Source organism: Lathyrus oleraceus, chromosome 5 (assembly GCF_024323335.1).
Source record: "Lathyrus oleraceus cultivar Zhongwan6 chromosome 5, CAAS_Psat_ZW6_1.0, whole genome shotgun sequence".
Classification (NCBI taxonomy): domain Eukaryota; kingdom Viridiplantae; phylum Streptophyta; class Magnoliopsida; order Fabales; family Fabaceae; genus Lathyrus; species Lathyrus oleraceus.
Window position 1 is genome coordinate 277,671,112 of NC_066583.1, and position 24,781 is coordinate 277,695,892.

Consider the following 24,781-nt stretch of genomic DNA (forward strand, 5'->3'; position numbering starts at 1 on the left):
AGACCCCTCATGGCATCATATCATAACATTGCATTGCCTCAAGGATCATTGTGCACCTTGCTTGCTTCCCTGTGGGTGGATCATCTTTTTGAGAGTGCTTCTTGATCACCAAGCATGTTTGCATTTGTATATCATTGTTTTTCTTTTTATCACTAACCAAAAGTACAAAAATATGTCATCTAACCTTTGTCTTGCAGATGAAGCATTAACAGGTCAAGGTAATCAAAGGCATTCATTGAGCAATAGATGGTGGTCATTCTTGAGATTTGGACCCCACAATCATTCACAAGAGTTCATATGAGTTATGATGTCATCTTAAAGCAAAATCCCAAGTGGTAGAGGCTTGAATCTCATCAGAACATTTTCAAGTCATCTGAAGACCTAGAAAGTCAACTGCAAAGTCAACTGTGGATTTGGAGGTGGGAAGTGATTAGAAATACTTCATTCATGTTCAAACAAGTCTCATTTGACATTTCAAACACTCACATTGAAGAATTTGAAGCCAGGTCAAGAATTTCCAAAAATAGCAAGTGACCTATAATTTGAACTTTCCAAAAATGGAAAGATCTTGGACCAACTTCAACTCAATATTACATCATCAAGAAGGCTTCAAATTAAATTTTGTTGGACATTAAAGTTGTAGATATTTCTCTTCCATTTCCAAAATGTCCAAGATCATGAATTTCTAATGCGTGGTTGAGGAGATATGATGAAATCATGGCTAAGTGTGCTTGAAGATTCAAATGGGCATAACTTTTCAACCAAAGCTCCAAAATGAGTGGTTCTTTTTGCTATATTCTCCTCATGACTTGTAGTTTCTTAACATCTCATTAAATGGCTTGAATTCCATTAGCATTATCATGTTCTCATTCATGAAGATTTTCAAAAGAAATTTCACTAAACCATTTTGGTGAATCATATGCATAGAAAACCAATTCCAAAGGGTGCATGAACTCATTTTAAGTGATTTTGGGCCTTGTTCTGGCACTGTTCACACATGCATGAAGTGCATGAGGTGAAAAACCATTTTTGTACATACACCTCATAAGTTGCTAATCTCCATTTCATTTGGCTTAAACAGGTTCTAAACATGATTAGCATAGCATATATAAGGTTAAACATAACTGCATTTGCCATTAACAACATTTTCAGATCTGAATCTCAAAATTCTCCAAACTTTTATCTCAATTTTTTTTCCAATTTATTCACACAAGAACACTTTCTCTTGATTGATTCATGATCCTGAAGCATTGTTGAGCAAGATTGGACGTGGAATTGAGAGAAATCGTGCCATATTCGAACATACTCGAAGCTTGAAGCATCCATGGTGATTTCAAAATCTGCTGGATTCATGTGCAGTTGAGCTTCAAATTCATCATCAATCACTTCAATAAGCATTATGAAGGAACTTTGAGGCATTACTGAGCTTCATAGAGCACGATTCCAGTTTCTGCACTTCAAGAGGTCATAATTCGAATCTCTTAATTTTAAAATCCATGGCTATATTGTTTTAGATGTTGTTGTCCTGATGAATCTGAGCTTTGAATCGTGTGATTTGGTGCTGTTTTGAGCTAGTTATGCATGTTTAAAGTTTTGATGTTCATTTAAGTTTTTCTTCGATTTGGCTTTGTTATGATGATTCATGTGAAATTGATTGTTGATCTTGAATATACATGAGATGATGATTTGAATGCTGTGCTTGATTGTGATTTCTGGACACTTTTTGATTTTTCTGGAAAATTCAGATGAAGATCATCATGATCTTCATCTTCAACCTATGAACATCATCGTTTCCAGAATCTGCTACGACTTCGCTAGGATTTTGCTACGAAATCCATCATTAGCTACGAAATCCAGGGAATCGTTTCCAGCGTTAGGGTTTAAGACCAAAACGTCACCGTTTTGATGTTGGCGCGCCAATTCAAATGTGGACCGTGTTCGAGTCCTACCGAGTGATTTTTTTTCAAATGCCTTTGCCATTTTTCACTTTCCCTCCTATTTTCACATGCTATATCCATTTCCATTTTTTATTTTTTCCTTAACTTCAAAAAATCATATAAAATAGAAAAATGCATCAATTTCACTCCAATGTTTTGCACAATGCTCCTTATCCTGTCTAGTTTTTTATGAGTATAAAATTGCAAGTTGTGCTTGGCTGGAAAAATAATATGTGCTAGGATGATTGGATACATATGCATGTGTGACCTTGCCTTGCTTATCTCATTGTGAAATGCTTGTTTCTTATCCAATGAATGTGAAATTTTGCATGATGAATATAGACACATTGCTTGACATTTTGGTTTGACATTTTTCTCAATTACCATTTCAGTTTTATGCTTGTGCTAACTTGGTGTGACAATTTGTGTCACACCTTTGAATGTTCAACTTGTACCATGTGATTTCCATGCCAAATGATCTCTGATTCCCCTGATTTTTTGTATGTTGATCATGTTAAATGTCTTGAATGTGCATGAATTTTTCCAGATTTATTTGAATCACTTCTGTTTTGATTTGAATTTTTCATTCATGTTGATCACATATGAGCTTTGAAATTGCCTTGAACTTCTTTTGATCATGAAATTCTTTTGGTGATTGATTTTGATGTGAGCCTTTTTAGGATATGTCAACATGTGTTTGAAGTTACTTTGTGTTAAATTTCAGCCCCTGTTTCAATTTTTTTCTCCATCTATGACCCTAGGCTTTGACCTAGTGGTTTGTTGCTTACATTTGAGCTTTGATTTCAGGTTGAACATCCAAGTTCCATACTTGATGATGCTTCATCATGTGATTGTTGATGTTTGCTTGTGATTACTAACATTGTGTGTTTTGTAGGTTGATGCTCGCTCATTTGTGTTTGCTTTTGGCTTACACATTTTGTACATTGGGATTGTCTGTTGCTTATTGACTGTTGTCTGTTTGTCTGAGCATTGTACTGATTTGTTTAGTTGTTTCCACAGGTACCTAAGTTGCTTTAAGTTCATTTGAACTTTGCTTTGCTTGGTTTCTTAACCACTTAGGTATAATCTCTCATCTTCATGTAGTCTGGAAGACCTACTGTTATTGGTAGGCACCTGTCTGAAGCCCTCCTTAAGAGGCAATGCTTGTGATTGTTTAATTTTTGTGCCAAGCAGGTAAAGTCCTCTTATGAGGCAATTGGCAGATAAAAGAGATGCGTAATCCATCTCCTGCTACTCAGTGTGTCATTCACCTTGCTCACACCATGTGTTGATGCATGGTGAATAATAACCCAAGATCTTATAGAGTCCATTTGTGGAGAAGAGTTCCAACTTTTTGAACTCCCACACTTTCCATTGATCAAAGCTCTCCCTGACCAGGGATAAGAGCTATGAGGCACACCCCTCATCTCCTTTTCATCTGCTTCACCCTAACTCTCAATGTTAGGGTTAAGAGCTCAAAATACCCAATTCCAGTTGGCTGTAAAGCCTAACCTTGCTTGAGCCTAATTGATTGTGTATAGTGTGTGCTAATTGATTTGTTTGTTTGATTACTTGATTCATCTGTGCATATTTGCTTATGTGTGCCTTGGTGAATGTATCATTATTACTTGTATATCATTTCATAACCACTGTTCATTACTTTGTGACATTGTGTTTTGTCCATGGAGGAGGCAAGCATAAGTCCATTGAATGGCAGTTGTTTCCTATGATATGGTAGGAGACTAGTATAAGTCCATTGATTGGCATCTGGCATCCATGTTTCTCTTTGTTTTAGGAGACTAGTATAAGTCCATTGATTGGCATCTGGTATCCATGTTTCTCTTTGTTTTAGGAGACTAGTATAAGTCCATTGATTGGCATCTGGTATCCATGTTTGCTCTTTGCTTTGGGAGATTGGTATAAGTCCATTGATTGGCATCCGGTATCCATTTTGTTTTGTGAGGTTGGAATAAGTCCATTGATTGGCATCCGGTATCCATTTACTTTGTTCATCTGTTATTTGCTTATTGCCTATTCCAAAGGAATCACTTGAATCATCTACATATGATCTCAAGAGGTGAACATCTAAGAAGTTTTACTTCCTCACCCTCCCACCTTTTGTTTCTTTAAACCTCCATTTGCATGTTAACCCAAAACAAGAAAACTATTGTGCAAACATCTTCATTTGTTTTCAAATTAGAAACCTAGGCCTTAGGCCTTTGATTTTTCAAACTTCATTTTCATAATACTTCTTTTGAATTGAATTCTAATCATATCTTGACCACTTTTGTGAATAATCCTAATTGGTTAATTTCACTCACTCAATTGTTTTGTGGCTTTGTCCATTCTTGATAAGTTTTCATACATTAGCCATAGGTTTGATTTATCCTAGTTGGTTGATGTTAATCTCACCTTTTGTCCTTAGTGATTGAATTGTAAGACTTCCTTGCTTATTATAGGGTTAACCCCTCACTAGCAAGTTGAAGCTTTTCTCACATGGTGGACTTGTTGTTTGCATAGGTTGAGTTTTCTCCCGTGGATAACGAAAGACCTTAGGGCTTTTGTTTCAAAATGAATCCACTCATATTTTGGAAATCTTTTAGCCTAACTACGGCGTTTTGATCCTTATCTTCCATGGAAAGGTACGTAGGCAACGGGTTCATCCGTTCAAACACAAAAATAATAACTTGTATATTCTTTTCGCATCCCTTCAATCCATGTTTGCACAATAAATATTTCATAAACAAATAACATTTCGTACAACAAGTTGTGAAAAGGGCTCCCTAGGAGTACCTAGGACGTTTTGGGTGCCTAACACCTTCCCATTGTGTAATTAACCCCTTACCCAGATCTCTGATCTTTTCATTAGTTTTCTATGTGTAAAACGTCTTAGGCTTTTGTTCACTTTTTAGCCATTCCTTTGGATAAATAAAAGTGCGGTGGCGACTCAATTCTTTGTATGCTTTGCTTTTGATTTAGTCAGTAAATCATAAAGTGACGAATACACCGCTACAGAAAAGTGGTGACTCTGTTGGGGAAAAAATAATCTCATTGGTGGTTTTGCCTACTTTTCACCCTTGTTGTATGATATTGTTTATTTGTTATATGACATATTTTGTACAATTTGGGATTACTGTATTGATTGTAATGCTTGATTTGCTTGATATACAATTGCTGTTTGCTTGGTGATCTCTGTGAGATGAGTTCTATACCCGAACTCGAGTGCACCTTAGGATAGGAGAATGGCATAGTCTCGTCGACTTGTGTGGAGTATTCCTTAGCAAGTTGACTTGCGAGTCCATTCACTTGGTGGAGGTCATGTTGGATTAATAATGTCACACAAGTTATTTGTGGTTAGGCATTATTCTTTCAATCATGTGCCTTAGAAGCCAAGGACCTTAGTTTACCACGCCCATCTTGGCCTATATTTTTTAGGACGTAGTGCGGAGGTCGTTCAGATGTAAGATTTGATACGATTGTCACGCGATACTACACTCATAAGAGTCTCTCTTGAGAATATTTTTGGAATTCGAGTAGTCGTTTATCCGATAATATCCAAAAGATGGGATGATGACTATGGGAACCCCTTGTAGAACATGTTTGGCAGGTTTGAACCCTAGTACACTCCCTTTGGGTGGTTCTTGACCGAGACTCCATGCTCGTGACTTGCAACAAACCCTTGATTCATGGTTGATCCGTTCATATGTCCTTAATATCAATGGAACTTGGGTGTTGATAAGGTGAAAACCATAATCCACCAAAATGGATGATTGATATTAAGGATGATTGAGCCGGTTCATGTATCGTTAATATCAATGGAACTTGGGTGTTGATAAGGTGAAAACCATAATCCACCAAAATGGATGATTGATATTAAGGATGCTATGAGCTTTCCCATGACCTTTGTCTGGTGTGTTTTGCTTGATCCTTGAGTGTGATTGTTGCATTCATACATTCATGCATTCATCTGCATTCATGTCATCAGAAAAATCAGAAAATTTTCAAGGAACTTTAAGGGTTTATTTGCAAAAATTTCAGACATGGAAAGACCAAAAAGGCATACAAAGAAGTACAGCTTTCGACAGCCCGATCTGAAAGAGTTAAGGAATCTGACATCTTATGTATTAGATCCCTTGGGTTTCAAAGCTCGCTATGGGAAGCTTCTGCCTCTGTTGACTACTCAGGTTGACGAAGGGTTGATGAGTACTTTGGCGCAGTTCTATGATCCTCTGTATCATTGCTTCTCTTTTCCGGACTTTCAGCTGTTGCCTACGCTTGAGGACTATGCTCATCTCGTGGGTATTCCGATTCTGGATCAGGTGTCGTTCAGTGGCTTAGAGAGTATTCCGACTTCTCGAGAGATCGCATATTTGTTGCACATAGATGAATCCTTGATTGAAGCACACATGACCACCAAAGGTGGAATTCAGGGTCTTCCTTCTGATTTCCTCATCGCTCAAGCTACCGTTTATGGGAAGGCCATGAGTGAGGATGCCTTTGAAGCTTTATTCGTGCTGCTTATCTATGGATTGGTATTGTTCCCCAACATCGACAAATTTGTGGATGTGAACGCCATTAGGATCTTTTCTGTTCTTAATCCCGTTCCTACTCTGTTGGGTGATACCTATTTCTCTTTGCATCTGAGGAATGCAAAGGGTGGAGGAGCTATTGTGTGTTGTTTGCCTCTGTTGTATAAGTGGTTTATTTCTCACTTACCACAGACGGTTGCTTTCAAGGAGAACAAGGGATGTCTACGGTGGTCTACGAGACTTATGTCTCTCACTAATGACGATATCTTTTGGTATGATCGCGTGTATGATACAGTTCAGATCATTGATTATTGTGGTGAATTCCCTAATGTGCCTCTTCTTGGTACATGTGGTGGGATCAGCTATAACCCTATCTTAGCACGTCGTCAACTTGGGTTCCCCCTAAAGGATAAACCTCATAACATTCTGTTAGAAGGTGTGTTCTTTCAGGAGGGTAAAGATCCCCAAGGCCTGAAAGCCAGGATGGTCCGCGCTTGGCGCAAGATTCACAAGAAGGGTAGAAGTGAGTTGGGTCCGAAGAACTGCATTGCTTTGGAGCCGTATACTTCTTGGGTCAGACAGAGAGCATCAGAGTATCTTATGCCATATGATTATCCGAGACCTACACCTTTGGATGTGGCTGGGCCTTCAACCCTCCCTAACCAAGGTGTAGAGGAGTTGAGAGAAGAAGACCTTTCACGTGCCTGGATCCGTGAAAGAGAAGAGTTGCTTCAACAGCTTAAGGAAAAGGACGCTCTGACCGAATTCCTCGAGCATCAGGTGATAGATGATCCAAATGATACCTGGACTTCTCTGCTTCCTCAGTCTTCCAAGTTTTGGAAGAGGAAGTATGATCGACTTGCTAAGGAGAAAGCGGATATGGAAGCAGCATATGAGAGAGAGATCAAGAGGCTTTGTGCATCTCGTCTTCCAGCATCTCGAGCTTCTAGGGATCCATAGGATGATCATTTTCCTTTTCCCTTGTAATATGATTGATAATGCTGTACTTCTTTGTCTCGAATATATATTTGATGAGATATTTTTCCATATGCGATTAAATGCTTTAAATTTCAAAATTTGCAAATAGAACCCTAAAAGTTCCTTGAAATAAAAACAAAGCATGTGCACAAGCATTGCATGCATCATTTTGCATAAGCAGGTGTTGTTCCAGTCTTCTTGTCTGTGGCCTAACTCTGTGCTCTTCATTTATTTTGAAGACAAGCTGACTCATCGGTACTACACCCAAGCCAATTCTGCAAGAGTGATGGATCAACTTGAACAAGAGAACCGAGAGCTGAAGGAAGAGGTCGCTAGACTGAGTGCCCTGATGGAGCAGTTCTTAGCTGCCCAAAATCAACCGTCTCCACCGCCTGCAACTCCTCCCCAGAGGACTGTGATATCAGAGATTGCTTCATCAACTGTGCCAGCTGCCAATACCCATTTCGTGCCAGCCATGCCAGCCGGGTTTCCGTGGGGTATGCCTCCAGGTTTTATGCCAGATATTCCAGCTCCTACATTTGCTTCCATTCCGGCATCTAGCCCGGTCCTTGCGATGCCTCCTCCTGTCGTGCATACCATTCCCAGGGTAGACGACACCATCTATCATTCTGAGCCGTCTGAGGGCCCAGATGTTAATGAAAAGATGGAAGCTATGAACGACCAATTCCTTGAACTCCACAAGGAATTGAAGACCCTCCGAGGGAAAGATTTATTCGGCAAGTGTGTTGCTGAATTATGCTTAGTTCCCGGTGTTAAGATACCCGTTAAATTCAAAGTTCCCGACTTTGAGAAGTATAAGGGGAACACCTGCCTGCTCAGTCACCTGGTTATGTATGCCAGGAAAATGTCTACTCAAACAGATAATGATCAGTTGCTGATTCATTATTTTCAAGATAGTTTGTCTGGTGCAGCTCTTCGTTGGTATATGAGCCTTGATAGCGCAAACATCCGCTCCTTCAACGATCTTGGCGAAGCCTTCGTCAAGCAATACAAATATAATGTGGATATGGCTCCTGACCGTGATCAACTCAGAGCTATGTCCTAGAAGGACAAAGAGACATTCAAAGAGTACGCCCAGAGGTGGCGAGAGCTGGCAGCTCAGATTACTCCTCCGCTGGAAGAGAAGGAGATGACTAAGATTTTTCTGAAAACTCTTAGTTCATTTTATTATGAGCGGATGGTCGCTAGTGCTCCCTCTGATTTCACCGAGATGGTGAACATGGGGATGCGATTGGAGGAGGGAGTCCGGGAAGGACGATTGACTAAGGATGAAGGCTCTTCTAAACGATATGGGGCGTTTAAGAAGAAAGATGGGGACGCACACGCTGTGCAATCCCATGTTAAACCTAGAAGACCCTCTGTCAAGAGGAAGCTTGTGCGTCATGCCAGCAACCAGCATCAGGTGGCTCACATAGCACCTGTCTTCAGAGACAACAATCAACATAATCAGCAACAACCTCAGTATCAACAGCAACATCGCCCACATCAACAGGCTTACCAGCCTCGCAACAACAGTAATCAGGCTAATTTGAATTATGAGAGGAAGAAGATCCCTTTCGATCCTATTCCTATGTCATACGCTGAGCTATATCCCTCTTTAATAGATCGGAAACTGATTACCCCGAGGGATCCTCCGGTTGTACCTGCTAACTTGCAGTGGTGGTACAAGCCTGACCAACATTGTGTTTATCATTCCGGTGCTCCTGGTCACAATATAGAAAACTGTTATCCGTTGAAGACTAAGGTGCAAGACCTTATGAGATGCGGCATTCTGAGCTTTGAGGACTCAGGCCCCAATGTTACGAAGAACCCATTGCCCGAGCATGGGAAGTCAGTTAACATGGTCCAGGGTTGCCCTGGCAAATATAAAGTCAAATATGTAAGCCATATTCGACAGTCATTGGTTGAGTTGCATCGTCTGCTGTGTGATTACAGTCATAGGGAGCACGACCATGACAAATGCCGTATCTGTTCCGTCAATAGATTGGGTTGCCGCCAAGTGCGCAGAGAGCTTCAAGAGCTGTTGGATGAGGGTACTATTGAGATTCTTCAAAACAGAAATGTTGATGAAGATGAACCAGAAGTAAATGTGATTTCTCCTGTGTTCAAGATTCCTGAGCCTGTTGTCATCCGTTATGATGGTAGCAAGCCGAAGGTCTCTCCTTCTTTGGTGATCAAGCCTGCAGGCCCTGTGCCTTATGCTTCAGATAGAGCAATTCCCTTCCGCTATAATCCAGTTGCTGTGGAAGATGGGAAAGAAGTTCCGTTGCCTTCATCCTCTATTGTGAACATTGCTGATGTGAGCGGGTTGACCCGTAGTGGTCGTGTATTTTCTGCACCCCCGAAGCCTCACGTTGTTGCTGATTCTGTTGTGCGTCCGGTTGGGACTGCAGTGAATGTTCCGAATCCGACACCTGTTGCCAAACCTTCCTCTGTACAAAAGACTCCTTCTTCTTCTGTTGGGCCGAGTGGCATTGTGAATGAAGATTGTGATGAGATGCTGAGGCTCATCAAGAAGAGTGAGTACAACGTTGTAGACCAGCTTCTACAAACGCCGTCCAAGATCTCCGTGCTATCTTTGCTTCTGAATTCAGAACCCCATAGGGAGGCTCTGCAGAAAGTATTGGATATGGCTTATGTCGATCACGACGTCACTATTGAACAGTTTGACAGTATAGTTGCAAACATTACTGCTTGCAACACTTTGAGTTTCTGTGACGCTGATCTCCCTGAGGAGGGAAGAGACCACAACATGGCTTTACATATTTCCATGAATTGCAAGACCGACGCCATGTCCAACGTGCTGGTGGACACTGGGTCATCTTTGAATGTATTGCCGAAGACAACTCTTTCGAGATTGTCATATCAGGGACCTCCCATGAGGCAGAGTGGTGTTGTTGTGAAAGCTTTCGATGGGTCGCGCAAGACCGTGATTGGGGAAGTTGATCTCCCATTCAAGATTGGACCGAGTGATTTCCAAGTTACCTTTCAGGTTATGGATATCCAACCATCTTATAGCTGTCTCCTTGGTAGACCATGGATTCACGAGGCTGGCGCCGTGACATCCACCCTACACCAGAAGCTGAAATTCGTCAAGAAGAAGAAACTGGTTGTGGTAGGGGGAGAAAATGCTCTCCTGGTTAGCCACCTGTCTTCTTTCTCATATATTGATGCTGAGGATGAAGTTGGAACGCCTTTCCAAGCTTTGTCTATAGCTGAGCCGATTGAGAAGAAGTCTCCTTCGTTTGCTTCCTATCGTGACGCGAAACTGGCCATCGAATGTGGCGCAGTTGCTGGTTTAGGAAAGATGATTGAGCTTGAAGATAATAAATCTGGGGCTGGCATTGGCTATTCTTCTGGGGCATTCAATGAGAAAGGACTGTTCAAGAGTGGAGGTTTCATCCATGCTGATCAAGTTGAGGAAGTTGCTGCTATCTTGGAGGAGGATGCAGAGGACTTGAGCAACTTTGTTATCCCTGGCGGGATCTGCCACAATTGGGTCGCTGTGGATGTTCCTACAGTCATTCATAAGTCAGCGTAATTTGTTCACTTTGTTCAAAACCCTTCTCCCATGCCAAAAGGAGAAGTGATGACATTGTCGGCATCATATATACAATGATATTTTCATTCAATTAATGCATTGTTAAACATTTGTTTTTCCATTTGTTTTCACTTTTTGCTTTTGCATGAAATCGGTGATCACAAAAAAAAAACCCAAAAAAAAAACAAGAATAAAAGCAATCTTTTCATCTGCATAATGATTTGCTTGTTTAAATTCTAAAGTTTTATTATCCAAAATCATTATGCAGGTTGATTCTAAAACCCATTGAACATAATGATCCAACGCCATCTCCCAATTTTGAATTCCCTATATTTGAGGCAGAGGAAGGTGATGTTGAAGGGATTCCTGATGAGATTTCCCGTCTCCTTGAGATCGAGAAGAAGATCATTCAGCCGCATCTCGAAGATCTGGAAACAGTCAACTTGGGGTCTGAAGATTGTGTTCGTATGGTGAAGATTGGGGCACTCCTCGAAGAGTCTGTCAAGAAGGGGTTGATCAGTCTGCTACGAGAATATTCTGATATCTTCGCTTGGTCGTATGAAGACATGTCGGGTCTAGATACAGATATTGTGCAACATTTCCTGCCTTTAAAGCCTGAGTGTGTACCTGTGAAGCAGAAGCTCAGAAGAACTCATCCAGATATGGCAGTGAAGATCAAAGAGGAAGTTCAGAAGCAAATTGATGCGGGGTTTCTGGTGACTTCCACATATCCTCTATGGGTGGCCAATATTGTGCCAGTGCCTAAGAAAGACGGAAAAGTCCGTATGTGTGTTAATTACAGAGATTTGAATAAAGCTAGTCCGAAAGATGATTTTCCTCTACCACACATTGATATGTTGGTAGATAATACAGCTAAATTCAAAGTCTTTTTGTTTATGTACGGATTTTCCGGGTATAACCAAATCAAGATTGCACCCGAGGATATGGAGAAGACAACATTCATCACACCTTGGGGAACATTCTTTTATCGAGTGATGCCCTTCGTTTTGAAGAACGCCGGAGCCACATATCAACGAGCTATAACTACCTTGTTTCATGATATGATGCACAAGGAGATAGAGGTCTATGTTGATGATATGATTGCTAAGTCCCTAATAGAAGTTGAACATGTTGAGCATTTGTTGAAGCTTTTTCAGCGTTTGAGGAAGTACAAACTTCGTCTGAATCCGAACAAATGTACATTTGGAGTCCGTTCCGGCAAGTTGTTGGGTTTTGTTGTCAGCGAGAGAGGTATTGAGGTTGATCCTGCAAAGGTCAAAGCAATACAAGAGATGCCTGCGCCCAAAACTGAGAAGCAAGTTCGAGGTTTTCTTGGCCGCTTGAATTACATTTCCAGATTTATATCCCACATGACTGCCACATGTGCGCCGATATTCAAGCTCCTCCAGAAAGATCAATCTCATGATTGGACCGAGGATTGCCAGAAAGCTTTCGACAGTATCAAAGAATATTTGTCTGAACCTCCGATCTTGTATCCGCTTGTAGAAGGAAGACCTCTGATCATGTATCTGACTGTTCTTGAAGACTCGATGGGTTGTGTACTCGGTCAACAAGACGAATCAGGGAAGAAGGAATCTGCTATCTACTACCTCAGTAAGAAGTTCACTGATTGTGAGTCTTGATACTCTATGCTTGAGAAGACGTGCTGTGCTTTGGCTTGGGCTGCTAAGCGTTTACGCCAGTACATGATAAATCATACGACTTGGTTGATATCCAGAATGGATCCAATCAAGTATATTTTCGAGAAGCCTGCTTTAACTGGGAGGATTGCCCGTTGGCAGATAATGTTGTCTGAGTATGATATTGAGTATCGAGCTCAGAAAGCTATCAACGGTAGTATCTTGGCTGACCATTTAGCACATCAGCCGATTGAAGATCATCAGTCTGTCCAGTACGACTTCCCAGACGAGGAGATTCTGTATTTGAAAATGAAAGATTGTGATGAGCCTACACTTGATGAAGGTCCAGAACCTGGTTCCAGATGGACGATGGTGTTTGATGGCGCTGTAAATCAGTACGGAAATGGTATTGGGGCAGTAATCATTACTCCTCATGGCACACATATTCCTTTTACAGCAAGGCTAACTTTCAAGTGCACGAATAATATGGCTGAGTATGAAGCCTGCATTATGGGACTGAAAGAATGTATTGATTTGAGAATCAAGCATCTTGATGTGTATGGTGATTCGGCCTTGGTTGTCAATCAGATCAAGGGTGAATGGGAGACGAATCAGCCTGGTCTCATTCCGTATAGAGATTATGCGAGGAGGATTTCAACGTTCTTTACAGAAGTTGACTTTCATCATATTCCTCGAGAAGATAATCGGATCGCAGATGCCCTTGCTACGCTTGCTTCAATGATTATAGTCAAGTATTGGAATGAAGTTCCCAATATCACCGTGATGCGCTTGGATAGACCAGCTCACGTGTTTGCAGTAGAAGAAGTGAATGATGACAAGCCTTGGTATTTTGATGTCAAGAATTTCCTCCAGAACCAGGTCTACCCACCTGGGGCATCTGTGAAAGACAGGAAAACTTTGAGAAGGTTGTCAGGCAGTTTCTACCTCAGTGGTGAAGTGCTTTACAAGAGAAATTTTGACATGGTTCTGCTCAGATGCGTGGATAGACACGAAGCAAACCTGTTGATGACCGAGGTCCATGAGGGTTCATTTGGTACTCATTCCAATGGACATGCCATGGCTAGAAAGATGCTGAGAGCAGGCTACTATTGGCTGACAATGGAGTCTGACTGCTGCAAATATGTGAAGAAATGCCACAAGTGTCAAATTTATGCGGATAAGATTCATATTCCTCCGACACTTCTGAATGTGATTTCATCACCGTGGCCTTTCTCTATGTGGGGAATCGACATGATCGGCATGATTGAACCGAAAGCGTCCAACGGACACAGGTTTATTCTCGTAGCAATTGATTACTTCACCAAATGGGTTGAAGCCGCTTCGTATACGAATGTGACCAGGAAGGTGGTCGTGAAGTTTATCAAGAATCAACTTATTTGCCGTTATGGTGTGCCTGATAAGATCATTACCGATAATGGATCTAATCTGAATAATAAGATGATGGAAGAGTTGTGCGCTGAGTTCAAGATTGCACACCATAATTCCTCTCCTTACAGACCCAAGATGAATGGGACTGTTGAAGCTGCTAACAAGAATATCAAGAAGATTATCCAGAAGATGGTTGTTATGTACAAAGATTGGCATGAGATGCTGCCATTTGCTTTGCATGGTTATCGTACATCTGTCCGCACTTCAACAGGGGCAACCCCTTTCTCTCTTGTTTACGGCATGGAGGCTGTTCTCCCAGTAGAGGTGGAGATCCCATCAATGAGAGTCTTGATGGAAGCCAAGTTGACTGATGCTGAATGGATTCAGAGTCGTTATGACCAACTGAATTTGATTGAAGAGAAGCGATTGACTGCCATGTGCCATGGTCAGTTATATCAGCAGAGAATGAAGAAAGCATTCGATAAGAAGGTCAAGCCTCGTGTGTTCCGAGAAGGTGACCTCGTGCTCAAGAAAGTCTTGTCTTTCGCGCCCGATTCCAGGGGCAAGTGGACTCCAAACTATGAAGGTCCATATGTTGTCAAGAGAGCCTTTTCAGGCGGTGCTTTGATGCTTACAACAATGGATGGGGAGGATTTCACTCGTCCTGTGAATTCAGATGCAGTCAAGAAATACTTTGCCTAAAAAATAGTATATAAAATAAAAACAGAATAGCTCGCTAAGTTGAAAACCCGAAAGGGCGGCTTAGGCAAAGATGAGCGTCTCGGTGGAAAACCCGAAAGGGTGATCCAGGCAAAAATTAGAGACATTGAAAAAAAGAATATTTGCATCCCGCTAGATTGAGTACCTCACCCTGGGGAAATCTAGGCAAAAATCAGGGATTTGGCAAGTAACTGCATCCTGACAAGATTTTCTGTTCCACAGCCGTTTGTTCGTCAGAGATTCTCGATTTGTCGTCAACTGAAGCTTCAAATACATCGAAATTCAAATTGGTAGAGAAAGGATCATTATGTTCAATGTAGCCCTCTTCCATTATATATCACTGATTTCAAATTTGTACAGATCTATGGAGTCTTGCCATTTGCAGGCTACCATTCCATCAAATCAATTTGAGCTTTTATCCAATTATTTGCACTCTTATTTGTTTCAATTTAACAAATGTTTTGCATGTTTTAATTGATAAAATATCATTGTTTTAAACAAGTAAAATTTTCAAATTGTTGTTTTAAACAAAGTGAATATTCACGATGATGAAAGGATACCTAATAATTTCTCAATGCTCTCCCGAGGGTGGCATGATTTCTAACAGGGTAAGACATTTGTTCATATTCCTGGCATGGTTGTATCCTCTTTATCCAGATTGTTGTTGGGGTTGTTCCCTAAGCAGAATATTTGTTGAGAACTTCACAATCCCCTCCAAAAATATTCTCTCCCCAACATGGGTGCTTTCCTTTTGGATGATTCGGTAGTTGGTGGGTTGACATCCAACAATTTTCGTCTGTTTCCTCAGTATAGTCGCCAGCGGAGTTGTTGGCATGATGTACTTCATCTATTCTATCTTTCTCCATCAGAGTGCTTGTTGAGGTTTTCACCTCTTACCCCTTCAGTAGAGCAGTGATTATTTCCTTCTCAGCAGTTGGTGGTTTCTTCTTAGAAGGTTCAGCATTTGGCGGTTGATCACCAAATCTCCTTCTCATCCTCAGATAATTCCCCAGTAGGTTTGTGGTACGGTGGATTGTGTTTGTTTTCCTGCAGAAGTTTCGTGATTTCCCTGCAGTTTCCCCAGCAGAGTTGGTTTCCTCAACGGAGTTGCTTTTGTGGCAGTTTCTGCCTGTTGTAAACTCTTGTTCCCTAGCCGGGTTGGTTGGTGATCTCTCTCCATAGATTTGGTTGATTTCCTGATGCTTTTGATCCCCAATAGAGTGGCTTGTGGCAGAATTTACTTGTGTGATCTATTTTCCCTCAGTGGGTTTATCACCAATGGAGTGGCTGGCAGTATCCCCAGTAAAGTTGCTTGTGCGACTAGATTCTACTGGCACGTTCTGTTCTATTCAGCAGTTCTTGCTTGTGCAGTGAACTCTTGTTTCCCAGTTGATACTGAGAATCCCCCTGCAGAAATCTCGGGATTTCTCCATTTCCCCAACAGATTTGTTTTTTGTGGCAGTTTCCGCCTGTTGTGAACTCTTGTTCCCTAGTTGGGTTGATTGATGATCCAACACTCAGAGATTTTGTGATTTCTTTGATATCTCTGATCTCTTGCTTCCCCGCAGATATTTGCTTTTTAGCATTCGGATCTCCAGCAGATTGGCTTTCCTTGGATTTTCCTCTGGAAGTGTAGTACCGGGCGTTTGATTCCTGGGCCTGTTTGTGTTAGATATGTCTGTTTTGTCAGCATTCATCAAACATAAATCACGCATATTCATGCATATTTTCAACATTCAGATATTCATGATTGCATTTTTTGCCATATATCTTTTGTTTGTTGTCTCCTGCTAACGGTAATGTAGATCTCTCCAATAGGTCTTCCCAAGCAGATGTCGGGTGTCTAATCTCAATATAGAGTCAGCCCTATAAGCAGAAAGTGTCTGTCTTTCCTTCTGCAATTCCCCACTGAGATATATCCTCATGGATGACGGTTTTTTCCGTTTCCTCCCAACACATATATTGGGATGGATCTTCCTATTGAGTTATATCCTCATTAGGACGAATCTTGATTCAGTCTGCCTTTTGGTTTGATCCTGAATTGGCATTTTTCAGCTGTCTCTTGTGCTTCCCTGTGGAATAAATGAATGAATTGCCCAATAACCGGCAATAGTTCACATTATCCCCAGCGGAATTCGTTTTGGTTTTCTACCCAGTACCTGGTAGTTGTAAATCCTGTATACCTTTTTTCCCTTTTGTGGAATAGGTGTTTGTGAACATCTTTGTTCCTCAACAAGAGTCGATGGTTTTCTACCCAGTATTCGGTAGTCGTAAATCCTATTTTTCTTGCTCTCCAGCAGTTGGTGGTTTGTTATAAACCCTATTTTGTTTCCCCGTGCGGAGTTGTGATTCTTTCATTCCCCACGCAGAGAGTTGTTGGTTTTCTACCATGTATTCAGTAGTTACAAACCCTACTTTCATCCCCTAGCAGAGGTAACCTTTGTGGTTCATTCTGGTTGATGGTGGATTTTGTGGTCTTCTACCCAGTATTCGGTAGTTGTAAATCCTATGTTGTTGTTGTCTCCCTAGCGGAGTCTGTGCTTTCTTGTGGATAATTGCTGTATGCTAGCAATTTTATCCCCAGCCAGAGTTTTTGGTCCTCTACCCCGTATTCGGTAGTTGTAAATCCTAATTTCTCCCTTTTGCAGAGTTAACCTTGTTGTTTATCCTAACCGATCATGGTTACTCTTTGTGGTTATCTTCATCCAGTATTCGATGTTGATATTCCCCTTTTCTTCTGGGTAATTGCCATATGCTAGCAATTTTTATCCCCATCAGATCTTCCCTTGTGGATAATTGCCGGATGCTAGCAGTTTTATCCTTAGTGGGTCCTTTCACCGTATGCCAGTGATTTGTTCCCCGGACCATTGATGTTTATCAATATATCCCCGGTGAGTTCTCTTTCATTTACCCTTTTGATTGGTAATGATTGTTGCTCCTCTTGATCGGTCATCTTTATATACCTAGTGTTGGTATCCCGATGCCTTTCTTTTCGGTCGATTTATCCTTTATTAACCCAGTAACCGGTTATGGATAATCTTCCATGCGAGTATGTTATCCACGTTCTGACGGTAATGGATAATATATCTCATGCACTCTTCGGTCGAAGCCTGTTGTGTTTCCCCAGTCGAGTAAGATTCGTATTCCTTTGTGGAATCAAATATTTGTTGTTCTCTTGGATAATTGCCGGATGCTTGCAATTTATCCCCTGTGAGTTATCTTTCGTTTACCCCGTTGGTGTTGGTATCGATTGTCTCTCTTTTCGGTCGGTCACCTATTATATACCCAGTAACCGGTATCCCTGGTGTTTCCTTCCATGCGAGTATATTATCTACGTTCTGACGGTAATAGATAATATATCTCATGCGAGTATACTATCCACGTTCTGACGGTAATGGATATTATATCTCATGCGCTCTTTGGGTTTTTTTCCCAGCTGAGTAAGATTCGTTTTCCCGTTGCGGAGTCGAATGTCCATCCTGTAAGTCGATTTGCTTTTTCAAGCCCTCCTTTCGGGTGATGAGTGTTTCGGCATATATACCAATTCACGCTTTGGTCGGTCACCTATTATATACCCAGTAGCCGGTATCCTTGGTGTTCCTTCCTTTCTGCTCCCTATTATGACCTTGGTCCCCTGTGGAGTCAGATTTTCTTGAGTTGATGTACCTTTTTCAGGTCTTGCTCAGATGTTTGGTTGATTGATATCTCTCACCCTTATACCGGTCTTAGATATTCATTCTTCATGAGCTTGTTGTTCTTTCACCCAGTAACCAGTGTTTAGATCACATGTTTCTTTGAGTTTGTTACCCAGTAGCCGGTAACACCTCATCTTGCAGATTTTCTCCGGGAGAGTCTCTTTGTTAGACATTCCCCAGTGGAGTTTCCGTTGTGATTTTGCCCTTTTGCTGTATTGGTGTTTTCTCCGATATATGCAGTGTTCCCCGGCAGGGAGATTCTGTGTGAATCTTTTTCCCCAGTCCGAGGCCGGATTTTCATCCGAAGTATCCTTCGTGGATAGTTTTGGGTCAGCTTGGGTCTTTCCAAGGGATGTGTCTTCCTTTGGAACTCTTTTCTCCCCAGTGAGGTCTTTACTCCAGTCGTGTCTTGCTCACGCTGTGTCTAGTTCTTGTTTCCCCTAATTCAGAGTCGTGTCCTGCTCACGCATTCTTTTTCTTTTTCTTATCCCCATGAGAGTCTTGTTAGAGTCTCTGTTCCTGGTGAGTGTATTACTCGATTGGATCGTCTTTTCTTCTTTGTGGACCAGTATTCCCCACAGAGGTTGTTTCTTTTACATGCATACATTTGCATCATGAGGTCTCTTAGGGACCAAAATTTGTCTCATTACTGTTATTTAAGCCCATTCTACCGCGTCGAGATGAAGACTTTAACCTTCACTTCTCCGGCTAGAATGACCTTAAATAGGGGCATCTGTAAGACCCCAATTTTGTCCCTAAGACCCCTCATGGCATCATATCATAACATTGCATTGCCTCAAGGATCATTGTGCACCTTGCTTGCTTCCCTGTGGGTGGATCATCTTTTTGAGAGTGCTTCTTGATCACCAAGCATGTTTGCATTTGTATATCATTGTTTTTCTTTTTATCACTAACCAAAAGTACAAAAATATGTCATCTAACCTTTGTCTTGCAGATGAAGCATTAACAGGTCAAGGTAATCAAAGGCATTCATTGAGCAATAGATGGTGGTCATTCTTAAGATTTGGACCCCACAATCATTCACAAGAGTTAATATGAGTTATGATGTCATCTTGAAGCAAAATCCCAAGTGGTAGAGGCTTGAATCTCATCAGAATATTTTCAAGTCATCTGAAGACCTAGAAAGTCAACTGCAAAGTCAACTATGGATTTGGAGGTGGGAAGTGATTAGAAATACTTCATTCATGTTCAAACAAGTCTCATTTGACATTTCAAACACTCACATTGAAGAATTTGAAGCCAGGTCAAGAATTTCCAAAAATAGCAAGTGACCTATAATTTGAACTTTCCAAAAATGGAAAGATCTTGGACCAACTTCAACTCAATATTACATCATCAAGAAGGCTTGAAATTAAATTTTGTTGAACATGAAAGTTGTAGATCTTTCTCTCCCATTTCCAAAATGTCCAAGATCATGAATTTCTAATGTGTGGTTGAGGAGATATGATCAAATCATGGCAGATTGTGCTTGAAGATTCAAATGGGCATAACTTTTCAACCAAAGCTCCAAAATGAGTGGTTCTTTTTGCTATATTCTCCTCATGACTTGTAGTTTCTTAAAATCTCATTACATGGCTTGAATTCCATTAGCATTATCATGTGCTCATTCATGAAGATTTTCAAAAGAAATTTCACTAAACCATTTTGGTGAATCATATGCATAGAAAACCAATTCCAAAAGGTGCATGAACTCATTTTAAGTGATTTTGGGCCTTGTTCTGGCACTGTTCACGCATGCATGAAGTGCATGAGGTGAAAAACCATTTTTGTACATACACCTCATAAGTTGCTAATCTCCATTTCATTTGGCTTAAACAGGTTCTAAACATGATTAGCATAGCATATATAAGGTTAAACATAACTGCATTTGCCATTAACAACATTTTCAGATCTGAATCTCAAAATTCTCCAAACTTTTCTCTCAAATTTTTGTCCAATTTCTTCACACAAGAACACTTTCTCTTGATTGATTCATGATCCTGAAGCATTGTTGAGCAAGATTGGACGTGGAATTGAGAGAAATCGTGCCATATTCGAACATACTCGAAGCTTGAAGCATCCATGGTGATTTCAAAATCTGCTGGATTCATGTGCAATTGAGCTTCAAATTCATCATCAATAACTTCAATAAGCATTGTGAAGGAACTTTGAGGCATTGCTGAGCTTCATAGAGCACGATTCCAGTTTCTGCACTTCAAGAGGTCATAAATCGAATCTCTTAATTTTAAAATCCATGGCTATATTGTTGTAGATGTTGTTGTCCTGATGAATCTGAGCTTTGAATCGTGTGATTTGGTGCTGTTTTGAGCTAGTTATGCATGTTTAAAGTTTTGATGTTCATTTAAGTTTTTCTTCGATTTGGCTTTGTTATGATGATTCGTGTGAAATTGATTGTTGATCTTGAATATACATGAGATGATGATTCGAATGTTGTGCTTGATTGTGATTTCTGGACACTTTTTGATTTTTCTGGAAAATTCAGATGAAGATCATCATGATCTTCATCTTCAACCTATGAACATCATCGTTTCTTGAATCTGCTACGACTTCGCTAGGATTTTGCTACGAAATCCATCATTAGCTACGAAATCCAGGGAATCGTTTCCAGCGCTAGGGTTTAAGACTAAAACGTCACCGTTTTGATGTTGGCGCGCCAATTCAAATGTGGACCGTGTTCGAGTCCTACCGAGTGATTTTTTTTCAAATGCCTTTGCCATTTTTCACTTTCCCTCCTATTTTCACATGCTATATCCATTTCCATTTTTTATTTTTTCCTTAACTTCAAAAAATCATATAAAATAGAAAAATGCATCAATTTCACTCCAATGTTTTGCACAATGCTCCTTATCCTGTCTAGTTTTTTATGAGTATAAAATTGCAAGTTGTGCTTGGCTGGAAAAATAATATGTGCTAGGATGATTGGATACATATGCATGTGTGACCTTGCCTTGCTTATCTCATTGTGAAATGCTTGTTTCTTATCCAATGAATGTGAAATTTTGCATGATGAATGTAGACACATTGCTTGACATTTTGGTTTTGGTTTGACATTTTTCTCAATTACCATTTCTGTTTTATGCTTGTGCTAACTTGGTGTGACAATTTGTGTCACACCTTTGAATGTTCAACTTGTACCATGTGATTTCCATGCCAAATGATCTCTGATTCCCCTGATTTTTTGTATGTTGATCATGTTAAATGTCTTGAATGTGCATGAATTTTTCCAGATTTATTTGAATCACTTCTGTTTTGATTTGAATTTTTCATTCATGTTGATCACATATGAGCTTTGAAATTGCCTTGAACTTCTTTTGATCATGAAATTCTTTTGGTGATTGATTTTGATGTGAGCCTTTTTAGGATATGTCAACATGTGTTTGAAGTTACTTTGTGTTAAATTTCAGCCCCTGTTTCAAATTTTTTCTCCATCTTTGACCCTAGGCTTTGACCTAGTGGTTTGTTGCTTACATTTGAGCTTTGATTTCAGGTTGAACATCCAAGTTCCATACTTGATGATGCTTCATCATGTGATTGTTGATGTTTGCTTGTGATTACTAACATTGTGTGTTTTGTAGGTTGATACTCGCTCATTTGTGTTTGCTTTTGGCTTACACATTTTGTACATTGGGATTGTCTGTTGCTTATTGACTGTTGTCTGTTTGTCTGAGCATTGTACTGATTTGTTTAGTTGTTTCCACAGGTACCTAAGTTGCTTTAAGTTCATTTGAACTTTGCTTTGCTTGGTTGCTTAACCACTTAGGTATAATCTCTCATCTTCATGTAGTCTGGAAGACCTACTGTTATTGGTAGGCACCTGTCTGAAGCCCTCCTTAAGAGGCAATGCTTGTGATTGTTTAATTTTTGTGCCAAGCAGGTAAAGTCCTCTTATGAGGCAATTGGCAGATAAAAGAGATGCGTAATCCATCTCCTGCTACTCAGTGTGTCATTCACCTTGCTCACACCATGCGTTGATGCATGGTGAATAATAACCCAAGATCTTATAGAGTCCATTTGTGGAGAAGAGTTCCAACTTTCTGAACTCCCACACTTTCCATTGATCAAAGCTCTCCCTGACCAGGGATAAGAGCTATGAGGCACACCCCTCATCTCCTTTTCATCTGCTTCACCCTAACTCTCAATGTTAGGGTTAAGAGCTCAAAATACCCCATTACAGTTGGCTGTAAAGCCTAACCTTGCTTGAGCCTAATTGATTGTGTATAGTGTGTGCTAATTGATTTGTTTGTTTGATTACTTGATTCATCTGTGCATATTTTCTTATGTGTGCCTTGGTGCATGTATCATCATTACTTGTATATCATTTCATAACCATTGTTCATTACTTTGTGACATTGTGTTTTGTCCATGGAGGAGGCAAGCATAAGTCCATTGATTGGCAGTTGTTTCCTATGATATGGTAGGAGACTAGTATAAGTCCATTGATTGGCATCTGGCATCCATGTTTCTCTTTGTTTTAGGAGACTAGTATAAGTCCATTGATTGGCATCTGGTATCCATGTTTCTCTTTGTTTTAGGAGACTAGTATAAGTCCATTGATTGGCATCTAGTATCCATGTTTGCTCTTTGCTTTAGGAGATTGGTATAAGTCCATTGATTGGAATCCGATATCCATTTTGTTTTGTGAGGTTGGAATAAGTACATTGATTGGCATCCGGTATCCATTTACTTTGTTCATCTATTATTTGCTTATTGCCTATTCCAAAAGAATCACTTGAATCATCTACATATGATCTCAAGAGGTGAACATCTAAGAAGTTTTACTTCCTCACCCTCCCACCTTTTGTTTCTTTAAACCTCCATTTGCATGTTAACCCAAAACAAGAAAACTATTGTGCAAACATCTTCATTTGTTTTCAAATTAGAAACCTAGGCCTTAGGCCTTTGATTTTTCAAACTTCATTTTCATAATACTTCTTTTGAATTGAATTCTAATCATATCTTGACCACTTTTGTGAATAATCCTAATTGGTTAATTTCACTCACTCAATTGTTTTGTGGCTTTGTCTATTCTTGATAAGTTTTCATACATTAGCCATAGGTTTGATTTATCCTAGTTGGTTGATGTTAATCTCACCTTTTGTCCTTAGTGATTGAATTGTAACACTTTCTTGCTTATTATAGGGTTAACCCCTCACTAGCAAGTTAAAGCTTTTCTCACATGGTGGACTTGTTCTTTGTGTTGGTGTAAGCCCTAGAGGCCAATACTTTTGGTACTTGTATCGAATTATTTATTAATAATAAAAGGCATTTTCTTTATTATGGTTGATTAATAAAGTCTCTGGAATAGATAGTCCGTTTAATGTATTAAGTGTGACTTAATCATGAGAACACATTAAACATAAGGACACTGTTCTTAAAGTATCCGTAGTCGAGCTTTAATGTGAAGTGGGATAACATTAAAGCATTAAGAATATTATGTTTGTAGACTGATGATCACCTCTCATGGATCATGGATAAAGAGTTATCAAGTCTTAAACATAGGTATGAATATTAGGAGTAATATTTATACCGGATTGACCCGCTATGAGAATACTATATAGAAAGTTATGCAAAGTGTCATAAGTTATTCTCATGGTGATAATAGTGTATACCACTCTTCGACCTGAAACCACTATGGATCCTAGATGTAGAGTTGAGTGCTTTATTACTGATCCAACGTTATCCGTAACTGGATGACCATAAAGACAGTTGATGAGTACTCCACGAAGCATGCTGAGGGACATGAGTGTCCTAGATGGAATTTGCCAATCCTGCGTAACAGGATAAATGTCTATGGGCCCAATATTGAACTGGACAAGGGTGACACGGTCTATACCTTGTGTTCAATATAGACATAAGGGAAAAGGGGTAATTATACACATAATTATTATCACAGGAGGTTTTGTCAGATCATATGACATTTTCGTGACTTGGGTAGCAGTGATGTGTTGCTAGATACCACTCACTGTTTATTATGTTAAATGCGTGATTTAATATAATTGCCAACGCCGCGAAAACCTATAGGGTCACACACAAAGGACGGATTGATGAGAGATAGAATAATTAAGGAACATCGTAAGGTACGGTGTACTTAAGTAGAATACGAAATATGGTAAGGTACCAAGTACTTAAGTGATTTTGGCATATTATGAGATATAGGCCAAAATGCACTTAAGTGGGCTTTTTGGCTTGAAGCCCACACAAGTGGTTCTATAAATAGAGCTCTTGTGCAGAAGCTTTGTATGGGAATACAACACAACTGAAGAGTTGGAATTTCATATCTCTCTCTCACTCAAAGCCTTCATTCATAACA